The sequence below is a fragment of the Sphaeramia orbicularis genome, chromosome 9 (genome assembly GCF_902148855.1).
Source record: "Sphaeramia orbicularis chromosome 9, fSphaOr1.1, whole genome shotgun sequence".
Lineage (NCBI taxonomy): Eukaryota > Metazoa > Chordata > Actinopteri > Kurtiformes > Apogonidae > Sphaeramia > Sphaeramia orbicularis.
Window position 1 is genome coordinate 23,063,441 of NC_043965.1, and position 13,083 is coordinate 23,076,523.

A 13,083-nucleotide genomic window follows, 5' to 3' on the forward strand; every position below is an offset into this window, starting at 1 on the left:
TGTCCTTCTTCAACTGCAAACAATTAAAAAGCAATTACAGTCAGCTTTTCACTGAATGAAAATGTGGAGATTACCATTACTTTGCCCAAAGACACTTTCTGAATGTCAGAAACAGGGACATAACAAATGCCTGTTGAATCCTCAGCTTCAAGGCCAATTCGCTCCGAAAGTGGAAAGCTGCTCACATGAATAGATGTTTCTTTCTCATAAACACACAATGGGTAAAATCTGACTTCCCTTCTTCTCATATTAATTCTGAATTAGTTACAGAATCCCTCACTTTATCTAACTGGATGCCCAAGCAAGTAGCATAATATATTCAGTTGTGCTTGTAAGTTTACATACCCAAGCAGAATTTGTGATTCTTTGGCCATTTTTCAGAGAATATGAATATCAATACAAAAACTCTTCTTTCACTCATGTCTAGTGGTTGGGTGAAGCCATTTATTATCAGACAAATGTGTTTGCTCTTTTTAAAATCATACTGACAACAAAAACTATCCAAATAACCCAGATCAAAAGTTCACATACCCTAGTTCTTAATACTTTGTCTTTTGTGGTAGTTGTGGATGAGGCTCATTATTTTCTCAGATGGTAAAGCTGCCCATTCTTCTTGGCAAAACACCTTCAGTTCCTTTAAGGTTTTAGGTTTTCTTGCATGAACTACATGTTTGAGACCTCCCAAAAGTGGCTCAATGATACTGAGGTCAGGAGACTGAGATGGCCACGCCTTCACCTTCACTTTTTTCTGCTATAGCCAATGACAGGTGGACTTAGCCTTGTGTTTTGGGTCATTGTCATGTTGGAACATCCAAGACCGTCCCATGTGCATTCTGTCAGGGTATGTAAACTTATGAGCACAACTGTACTTCAGTATCTAAAATGCAACAATATCACTAACTATCATTTCGGTATTCTTGATTTCCATTGCATAACAAGGGGTTATTTCATGCCATTAAGATGACAGTTGTATCAGCAGGTTAATCATATATTTGTGAATGAATAATGACATACAGCACTATTCTGACAAGTTGTGATATTTTGATAGAAGTGCATAAAGGGGACTGTGTGTCTCATCTTTCTTTATGGCATTTTCAAAAGGTGAGCTCAGAAATACCAGCCTGCTGTCTGAAAACCACAAAGACAAGCAGCGAGTTCACCGTCTGCATATCAAGAAAAAGAAAGGTGGTAGGGACGGCAGTAAAAGAGAGGCGAACGTAGACATGGAAATGAGGAGCTCTTTATCATCAAGGGACCGTGTTCACTTTGACTGATAGCCATTTAGGAGGGAAGTAAGAGCGAATTCGATGGATTTGTCCCATTCTCTGAGAAAAATCACCGAGTAAACAGTGGCAAGAAACATTAAATCAGACAGCAAGTTCTTCAGAAAAAATGTTCTTTGAGGAAAATGAGACCATATCACTTAAAAATCGATCAACATAAACCACTCCTCAGTGAAAAGGTTGCACTGCGTTGCTCCTTCTTTTGCCCTCGTACTTTCTCTCTCACCATTATCCTTACTTCATCCTTCCACGTCTGCCTGTTCCCAGTGTCACTCTCCCTTTCTGTTGGTTTGTTCTCTACTCTCTTCCTCTCTGACTTGCCTTTGTTCCCCTGCCCTTCCCATATTCACCCCACCCTGGCCCTGTCTTCCATCTCTACAGCTCTCTCCTTGCCCCAGTGTTTCTTTTTTTTTTCCCTCCTCTATCACTCTGACAACCACAACACTAAACTGATGTGGTATCAAAGCCTTAGGTGTCCCTCGGGGGATTCTGCTGAGCACCTCAGACAAATGTCGAAGAAACCTGCTGCCTTTTGAGGACAGGTGAGCCCTGTCTGTCAAGCAGCCAAAGGCGCTTCCCCCCCCCCCCCTTAAACTGTATTTTCTGTAGCCTTTGTTCCTTCTTGGCATCTCAGGTAAAAGTGAACTTTTCTCCATTTATTTCTCTGTTGCTCCACCCTGATATCTAGGCAGGATGAATGAAGCCAAAACAAATGACAAATGATCAATCACTCCTTCTCTGACAGCTTGTATCAAGTGGTGCAGTGCAGTGCCCCTTTCTTCCTTCTAAAACTTTTTATGTTTGTTTGTTTGTTTTGTTGTGGTGTGTTTTCCAAGTCTGACACTCTTGCCCTTTCTCTACCTATCACCAGGGTTTCAGGTTTAGATTCTTCTTTTTACCTTGGTGGTGCACATCAAATCCAGAGTGACAGGAAAAAATGAGTGGGAGAAGAGTTCAAACGGTAAAACAAACCAAAAAAATAAATAAAATGCAACATTTGCTCTACAACGAAATCTTACTTTTACTAGACTGTTTCATAACTAATAATAACAGCAGCTAAAGGGCTTGCACTGAGTTGAAAATGAGATTCTGAAGAGAACTATGCTAGTATTAGATCATTTTCTACTCTACAAAGGTCATTTTGTCCTTTAAATATTTTTATGATCCTTCACATCAGAATAAAATGAGCAGGATTACTTGCAGAAAACCTGTTGATGAACCTCTGATACACAGAACAAAGTGAGGGCTTCGGTAACGGTGGCACTAGAACTGACTGTCAAGCTGTCTCTGTTGTATGTTTGAAAATGCAAGGGTGTGCTTAAGCAGGTGAGAGCTCACATTTATGATTGCAGTCACTGGGTAGACAGGCACAAGTCTCATCTGCAGGTAATTACCTTACACATTTTGTGCACGAGTACACAGTAACACACACCTGGAAGTGCACGGTGCAATTGAAGACAAGTCTGTTCAGTGGTGATAGATGTTATACAGGCAGGGAGGCTGTTCCTCTACTCAGGGTCATCTGTCTTTTCACTGTCATGAGCCGATAGCCCGACACTCTCACTCTATTTCTCTTTTTTACAACTCGCTGTCTCACACACAGAGAACACACACGCTGCACCTCAGCACAGGTTAAATGTATGTGGTAGCAACGAACAGGAGTTTGTAATAGAAAACAATTAGAACATTTCACATGTGGACACATTTAATTTAATAATAAAGATGTGCTATTACACCAGCTAGTGGCTGAAACCGGTACTGCAGAAACATATCATAGCTGGTTGCAACTGAATGCAAGGATTAAAGTGCAATTAAATGTTTTGACAGTATTGTACATTTTTCTCTCTAGAGCCTTTCAGACTAATTAGAATGGAAAGGAAAAGGTAAACAGGAATAGTGTGTCCCACAAGTCCCAGTTGCTTTACATTGCCTTATTTTTTCCTGCTCCCTCCATCCCTCGCTCTATAAATTTTGTCGTCTGTGCTATACTCTATTTTTTATTATGTTCCTTTCTTTATGCATAATTCCATTCTTTTCCTGTGTTCTCCTTTCTTTTCATTATACAGCATTTTCTCTAGTGCGCTTCCTTCCTCTCATCGTTTCGGCCTCACTCCTTCCTTCACTAAAGCCATTTCTCAACAGTAGTGTTAGAAGTGATCCATGTCACCAACCTGAAAAAGCCAATTATCTGCCTTTTTATGACTTTCATTACTTTACCACTCACACAGTGTTTTATTGCAGGGCTGCTGGCTCCCAGCACCGACACATACCTGCTCACAAATACACACAATGCACTCAGATATGCACATCCACACAGTCCATAAAAGACACAAGCATGAAGCCAACAGCTAAAAACAGAGAGAAAAATTACATATGTGCAGATGGTTGCCTTACGTATTGTTTAGTTAGAGTTTGAAGTGATGAATAATGACTGCAAGTCAAATAAATTACATGTGATTGAAGTGTATTATCTTTTGCAGCAGTCAAGAGGGGTGGGCTGCACCCATGTCAGTCAGCAATATAAAGACTGTTTTGTCTCAGGAATAATAACAGTAAAGGACACTTTAACGTGGAAACACAGTGTGAGAGGCAGCTACTCTCTTATGCCAACTTTTCCCTCATTAAATTTTTACTGACAAGGAACATATTTATAGGGACAAGCCAATATGTGTGTGTATGACTGTGTATCCAGTATGTGTGTAACGCAAACATCTGTGCGTCATGTGCATTTTTGTATGCATGCGCAAGCATACTACAACAGCCTACCGCAGCTTCTGAAGAATGATCGCCCTCATTTGTCATTCCTTTCCACCTGACAGACACAGTGTCCTCATCTGCATTCTGCACCTGAGGCTATGGATGTTTAATGCTGCCATTAAACTCATCTCCGACATAAAGTGCATCTGTGACTAAAGAGTGAGCACAAGCTAAGCTCCAGGCAGTGAATCTAATGGTGAATTCAAGTCTTCAGACACAAAATGGGAGTGAATATAAAACTAATGTGATATGGCATGGGTAACTTTCTGATTAACCTACGTGTCCTTTCTGCTATCTTTTGCACACTGCACTCTGTATCTGCACTATTTTAAAAGAAATATGCATCTTTTGGCTTTCTGTTTTATCATTTTCACTGTTCAACTCACATACTGTTCCTAACTTAATATCAGTTACCCTCTGAGACTGACACTTCTTTTCAGTTTTGGTATCTGTGAGCATCCGGCTGCTAATCCCATACAAAATGCCTGAGGACTACCAGAGTAGCTTTTTATGAGGGAGCAAGCTTAGGGAGTTTAACTGAACACACTCGCACTAATTACTATCACAACTTCTTGTTTCACAGTGAAATCTATTTAATGTTAGTCCCATGTGTGACATTACATTTCCCTGTTTCAGAGAACAATGCCAAGCTGCAATGCCAAAAAAAAAAAAAAAAAAAACATTAAGAAGAGGCCTGAGAGCACTATTCTAGTACAATAGAACAATCTCACATTTGAACTCAAAACCAAGTCCACTATCAAGAGCATCACGGGAAATCCAAGGATGTCCTCTTTTTAGTTTATTACAAAAGCTCAACAGAACCCATTTTACCTTCATGACACTGTTGTTTATTCCCTTAATTTGCAATTTTCTACGATAAATTACAGAAAATCTTAAATGCCAAAGGTGACAATAGATCACAAAGGCAACCACTGCTTGACTAAAGCTGACTAAGCCTCCGACAGGCTAAGACTGAAATCAACAAATCCATGTAAAAAATGTAAATTTCCCCCAGAAGCCTTTATTATTTGGAAGGCATATTAATGTTCATCTAATCCACTCACTTCTTAAGGACATGATCACTTTGTACTATTTATTCTAATAGTGTGATAACAAAAGACCAGCATTTCAATTACCAGATAGTGTTGTGATTGTTTATTCAACAAACCTCGGTCTCATTATCCTCCACCTGGCCTTGGAGCTAAAAAAAAAAAAAAAAAAAAAAAAGCCAAAAGTCTTTGGTATTACAATAACAACATAAAAAAAGTGTGTGGTAATGCTATGTAGAGAATATTATACTGTCTGTGTGTTTTTTTCCAGCAATAACAGTACACCATGCTCACAAATGTAGGTTTTATAAAGTGAACATTAAAGAGGAAACATAGGGGGTAGTTTTGTGCATTTGAGCAACAAATCCCCATAGAAGGATATGGTTTTCAGTGAGCGTATAAACACAGCATGCAGCTAATGTTTCGTGATCATGGTCTGTGACAACGGCAACAACCAAAATAAATTAAAATGTTGTCTTTCTCCTTTTCATCTCATTTCCCCTTGTCAGTGTCAGACAGCATATTTCCTTTCACACAGCAAATATAACGTTGAAGATGACTCATTGCGCTTTGTTTTTACCTTCACGGCAATGTTGTCTTTGTCTTTACACAACAGCAGTGCTAATGAACAAAAGTTTTTATACTGAGTCATAGCAAAGCACATGACAACCATGATGTATATGTGTCTTGATTCTAACAAACTGTACAATCAGGGCAGATCAATGTCAAATGGGTTTTTATGTTCAGGTCTGAGATTTTCATTGACAGCAGTTATAAATTGTGTGAACCAATATCCCTTTAGTGATGCTGGGTCGCTCAGTGTATTGGGTTTAAATTAGTGCATATCCTGTACACAAATACCTCGAGAATCTCTTATCCTGATTAAACGACAAGGGAATATGCAAACGTACCAGATATATGCAGTTTTGATCCTTCGGCCTTGATTCTGATAAACTGTACTCTCAGGACAGATCAATGTCAAACAGGCTTTAATGTTTAGGTCTGAGGTTTTCGTTGACAGCAGTTATAAATCCACGTGAACCGGTATCCCTTTATTAATATTGGGCCCTTATGTGTAAGGGTTTTCACTTGGTGCATACAAACATATCTTCCTCCTCACAAATACCTTAGAAATCCAGAATCTCTTATACTGACAAAAAGATGAGGAGATATGCAAAGGTACAAGAAATGTGCAGTTCTGATCCAGCATATTAAATGCATGTATGCTCCTAATCCCCATTTCTTTAAAGGCTGTTTCCATGGCAATAGGGAAATAATGTACATGTATGTGAAGAATAATAGTACAGAGTAGGACATGGAAAAAGTAAAGGTTTATGTAAATAATATGCATTTATATAAGCCCATATGCAGTGAACTGACTACAACTGAATTACCTTGTGAGTCTATTTGCACTGAAAAAACAGCTGGCCAGTATTGGTCAAAGAAAAAAAAAAACATGTTATCAACTCCTGTTTATTCAGCTCATAAACAGGAATGTAAAACCAATTTGTGGTTGTAGCACAACTTAAGAGCTATTTCTTATCCCAAAAACAACTCTTTTTCTGTCCACAGAGCCCTTCTGTGCAGTATCTCCATGTAAAGCATTGGTCGCCAGATGTTACCAGATGAAGTTTCCCTCCAGTCTGTGAGCAGATAATATAGTGCCAAACCTGGCAACCTTATCGAGATAGCAAGACTTGAGGTTCACAGCAGACAAGTATAATGGCACTTCATTTTCCCTAATATCACATACAGTATAATTGTCAGATGATACGTACTTAGTTTTAACAACATAATAACTATAACAACCATTGGAGCTGTTTAGAGCCACTGCTATCACTGATACTGTGTACTATACTTCATCAATGGAAAGAATGCAAATAAGTAAATTATCATCAACAAAGTACTCAGTACATATGCTTAGCACATGTCGTTTTCTGTTCCTAGTCGAGAATATGTTTGAAAAAGTCAAAAATAGGGCAACAAACATGCCCACCATAGCATTTTGTTGCATGTTTTCATAAATTCCTGTTTTCTTTCTTTAATCTCAGCATGTTGCATCAAAAAACAGGATCAACATAGTAGTGTGGATGACAGTGTAGACTCCACTTCGGGAAGAAAACTGAAACTCAAGACAGACAATGCCTGATGAACCAAAACAAAAGAGTACCCTCCATGTTTTTCATGTAAAATCCACCATATGTTTCTACATGACATCAAAGTTCAGGAAAACATACGCTTGTGTAAGATGTTTTACAATCTGTCGACAAAAGAATAACTGTGAATACCATTTCAATAAATTCTTTTCATTTCTGGAACAGACCACTTGAAATAAAAAGCAATGGAATGACTTATTTGATGCCAATAGTAGAGTTTTTACTGTATTAGAAATCAGAAACACAAGTTTCCACTCAAAGCAAGATGGAAAAAACTGAAAGCCAACACTAATTAGTCTCTCTGTGTTGAACATTTAATAAACCCAACAGGGTGATGTAAATGAGAAGCTAAAAAATACCACTGTACAAAAGAAAAATGTTAGACAACAGATGTTGGGTCCATTTGGCTACTGCAAAAGTGTAGCATGTTATGACACATAGCATTCCCTCTGAGGCTCCTAATGACCATCATGACCCTTAGGTGCAAAAATCTCTGTGCAAAGACTATAAAAAAAATACAACAACAGAAAAAGAGTGCATTATTTTAGAAAAAACAAGCCTGCAGACTTGAATCAAGGCATAATATAAAACTGTCCAAAACCACAGATTAATATAAAACCATATGCTTCATCACTGCTTGTTGGATTAATAAATCTGCATAATTATGAACCAGTGAAGTGAACACAGAGGGATGGAAATCCATTCTCTGTGTCCGGCAACACTCAACATGTCCTCTGTAAGTCTCTAATAAGGTTTCTATTCAAATGAAGCTCAAAACGAAACCAAGTTTTCATAAAATTGTAAAAAGAAATCTACTGCTGTGATGCAAATGAGACCTGGGTATACTGAGATAAACATTTGGTGGCGCTGCAATCCACTACGGAAAAAAAAAAAAAACATTAAAGAAAAATGGGCCATGGTTAGATTATGGCTAAGATGGTGGCAGACAGCAGCAGCAATATGACATAAAATAAGGGCAGAAACACAGGGCATAACAACCTCACTGTGCACACATCAGTTAAACCTCAAGTGATGGGAAAAAAAATGTTCACAAAGCCTTGTGACTGAGATCACAATGGACAGTGGAAATTAGGGATGTTGAATAACTGATACTACTGATTTTTGCTACAGAAAAGGTTGAGATAACATCAGTCCACATATATCACATTATGAGAGTGTCCTGATGAAGCCTGTTTCTCTGTATATATTAACTTTTGCTGCCATTCACTATAGGAAAATTTGCATTAAAAATAGATGGAAATGCATTTCTATCATGTCCCCTGCTCAACTAAAAGGCTTAGGCCGATTCTTTATGCTCGGCTATTTTAATAAATGAGCAAATGCACATGTTTGCAAGTATAACTTGTACTTTATGACTGTGGGAGGAGATGATGTTCTATTTTTTGTTGACTTCACTAAGTCAGGTGGGATTAGACAACAACCTGGCTGACATGAACGTGGATGAACCATTTTAATCAAATTTGTTCTCCTGTCTTTCTGTGAATCTGAGGACAATCACAGATTAGCGAATGATGATATTAGATATTTGAGGGAGGAGGGGATCACAGAACCAGCTAAGTGCATAATATCTATTACATATTATGATGTGTATTTTACAAATTCTACCTCTTTTTTCCACTATTTTGCTTTTCTCCTTTGAGTTTTCAGCTGTTCCACTACTGCATGATTTGGTGGAAAGCCATATTGTGATTAAGTCTTTCAGTTTTGATTTGACTCTATTTGCTTTGATACCAAAAAGAAATACACAATTACTCACCTCGAATATTCAAGCCAAACATACAAACTTAAAGTAGCATAAAAATTTGGAAAATTAGACAACAACTAAACTACTGAAAACAAGATTCTAAGATTATACAAACAAGTTGTTACTCTCATTTTAGATGTTTTACACAGTTCTCTCTGCTCAGAGTCACTAAATCCATAATATCACCAGACAACAGAGCTTGTGCTTATTTTTCTTCAATATCTGAAAATAGAGCACCCTAAATCCCCCTAAATCTCAAACTTTAGAATTTAATCTTTTGTGATTTTATAATTGCACAGGCTGATATTACAATTATGACTTATGTGATTTGATTCATTTGCAGTCCTACCAACTTTAATTGAAAAGACCCACCTTATTCTCTCCACATAGCTTCAGATAGACATGAAATGATCATCCAGTGACCCCAAACCCCATATATGCCATTACATCTATTATAAGTATCACACCGTACAAGGACTTCTAGCTTAATGTTTATGTTTTTTGGTAAAGTGCTACAAACAGGACACCTTGGCAAGCTGATGAAGGAAATCTCAATAGTGTGATGTAGTTAGTGTAGTGTAATTAAGTTTTTAAAGGGAATTGGGACCAATCACCAAAAGACATCTTCATATAAGCCTTTGCATGTCCATTCCACAGCATGTGGATGCCTTGGCTACAGCATGAAGTCTAATATCAGAAGCAGAAATATGGGAATTGAGTGTTCACTGTATATTGACAAAAAGGACACCTCTGAGTATTTGCCTGTCCTCTCCTTGGACTACCTGTCTTTTGCATAGTAATAAACAGCTAAAGGTGAAAAAGAGAGGACAGAGAGAGGAAAGAAGGGAAAGGGAACGCTCAACAGCCAGACTGCGTTACCATAGCAACAAGGAAAGCTATATCCCAAATGTAAAAAATTAATTTCCCCTCATTTTTTTCCTATAGGCGAACGAGGAAGGACTCCGTGTCTCCAAAGATAAGGAACATTAAGATGCAATATGAATTTGGAATAAACCTGTCTAATACACCCCCTCTCCACTCATCCAACAACAAAACAGAACATAATGAAACATATTGCTAATATTGCTGTAAAAAAGATGGTAGTCTCTCACTGGCCAAAGTGCACCTTCTAATACACTCTGAGGAGATACCATGAATCTGTGGCACTAAAAACTTAACTGTTAACCGGAGACCCAAAAGTCATCAATATCTTGTCAGAATGTTGCCTTTTGTGAATACATTACTTTTTTTGCACATCTCTTAAATATGAGCATGATGGAGCACTAAATGTACTATATCTCCTGTGTTAGAAGCTCACTGGAGAGCAATACAAACTACACGCAGGAAAAACGATAGTGACCCAAATGTAATTTACTCTAAAATGTATTCTGCAAATGTTTTTAATATAGATAAACACAACAGCCACTGCAGAGCCATTCATCTAAAATGTCATCACAAAAACCTCAAGCTACATCCTTTCCCCTTTTTCTTATTTACTTGCCTGATCATATGATTAAAAGCTACAAAAGCAATTAGTGTTGCTTCTTTATGGTAAAGGTAAAGTGAAGCTACACTGGCTCTTTAAGAAAATGTCTCTGACAGTATCTCCTGGGCATAATAATTAATACATTATATCCATCCCAAATTAAAATGAAAAAGTGTCAATTCGCCATTTTATGAAGGGTAGCATCCTGAAATATTTCTTGGCGGGAAACAGTTGCTAGGCAACCAGTGTAGTACCAGAAGTTACAGGTTTCGACCAGGAAATGACAACGTGAGAATCTTGAGTCTCTGCTGACTGATCACTATGCACCATCTTGTGAGCAGTACGCACCAGGTGATGAGAGGCAATGCAACTAACTATATGTCATTGTCCTCCATTCAAGTAAATGCACACAGATGCTTCGAGGCTCTTTCTTTTCTATCCCACTATCCTTCCATCTCCCATTACATGTCTGTCTCTGATTTAGTACCTCCACAACCAAAAGGACTGAATTTTTCACACGTCTGTGAAGAGCTATGGCTTTGATAATCTGATAACACTGTTAACAAAGTGATAAACACACAAATATGCACGTCATAAAAATTATCCAACTGTCATACATCAAAGAAGAGGTTTACATGCGAGTCTGTGTGCGTCCGCGTGTGCACAAATGGGTGTGTGTTTGTGAGTGTTGAGCAGATGTTCTGTGCAGCTTGTCAGACAGCCAGCAGTATCCAGCCGCTGATACTCTCTCTGGACAGGCTGACTGACTGACAGGTATGTGTGTGTCTGTGTGTATGTGTGTGTGTTTGTATTTTCTTGTGTGTGAACAGAAGGGAGCTTGCTTTGCCTCCAGCAAATCAATGTCCCCTTGAGGGAATGTGGAACCTGAGACAGAGAGAGAGGCTGAGAGAGAAAGCAAGACAGTGAGAGAGACGGAGGACGCCTTGGGCAAACACATTTTGCTCTTTATCCCCTCTCCAATCTGAGCTTTTCCCCACACAGATTTTACAAATTTCTTCCAGTAAAAACTATGTGAAAATGCTCCTAAAAACAAAATCAATGAAAATGTTGAAGCATCACAGTGGGAAATTAACACCTGCCAGTAGCTTACATCAATCTTATTAGGAGACTTAGACCTGGTTTCATTATGTAACTCGTCTCAATGTTTCCAGAGCCAAACAAATCAAAATAATGTGTCAATACAGTTTGCCAATCTCCCCCTTATTCAGAAAAGTAGTTTAAAAGCCTGGCTTATCTCAGCAATCTAATTTGTCTTCTGTTTTAAAGAGTAACTACATATTCCATCCAGTCTTTCTTTTAATGTTTACTGAGCTCATCCTGCTGCTCACCACTTCAGCTACAAAAACTGCTCCCTTGCTGTGAAGAACTTGACTGAACACATGTTGCCCCGTATCACTGTTTTACTGTCAGTGGCATGCAAAGACATAAATTGTGTGATGTGGCTACAGTTTTTGAGGAAAAAGTAATCCCTGTGTAAGACTAACGCAGATTGTTGGGTCAGTAGGTGGCACATAAGAAGTAGAAGTAGATGAATCTAAAACTGAACAGTATGGTTACGTTTCAAAGCTCAAAGCTGCTGGAATCCTATTGTAAAACCCTGTTGTCGACGGCATTTTATTTTTGATTTTGTATATATGGGCCATTAATGCCTATAATTCTGTCTGTTTGTGCATGTGGCGAAGTGGAACTACAGAACAAATGAATCTCCCAATGAGCTGTTGGACAAAATCCTTAGCCGGGTTGAAAAGGTTGACTCCCCACTTGCATGATTCACTGACAGTGTCTAGACACAGAAAATGTATCTCTATTCAGCGCAACATTTAAAGAGTGTCCAAAGCATGGTCAGGAAAAAAGAAGACAAGGCTAAGTGTACTGTAGTAGAAATCTTTCAACCTCTACTTCCAAACCACTCACTAATGTTGACCTGCAGTGTCTCTTCAAATAAAGAAGATCACACTGTGTCTATTCAGGGGTAACAAGGGTAGACAGAAACATTCATCTATCAATGTGAAGATAAATAAAATAAATTCAACCAGGGAGAAAGGAACACTAAGAGGTAAAGTAATGCTCATCTGTTGGCTTGTCAGACACACCAAGAGACAACACCACTTGTAATACAACGACTTTATTGCCCCCTGGCTCCATAAAACCAAATAAGCTCTATCCACAGAGTAGCACTCAGTGTGTATGTGCTCACATACATTTGTGTGGGAGCCCACTACGATTTACCATGACTCTTCAGTGCAGAGAAGAAACAAGAGGCCAAATCAAATGAGTTACGTGACTGTCCTTGGCAGCCATACTTGTCTGTACAGTAGAAACAGAAACTCTGAGTGTTCTGTTTTCGCCATAGGCTACTGGGAAAAAGAGGAAAATAGAACAAAAACTTGCATATTTATTCAAAGGGAACTTATTTATTTATTTATTTAGCCTCTGTCTTTCTGAGCTACAGTATGCATCATCTCCAAAGGAAGGGAAAGACATAAAATATGTTGAGAGCATTCAACATCTGCAAGGAAGAATAGACAATACCCCCCCCCCCCCCCACACACCTCTCTTCCTGACT

The 13,083-nt window shown here is 38.5% G+C and overlaps 1 protein-coding gene across 7 annotated transcripts in view; it reads right to left on the bottom strand.

The window, feature by feature from the left end:
- ccser1 (coiled-coil serine-rich protein 1) overlaps window positions 1-13,083 on the bottom strand; it is a 123,208-nt gene that overhangs the window by 90,080 nt on the left and 20,045 nt on the right. The gene's annotated exons all lie outside the window — the stretch shown is intronic.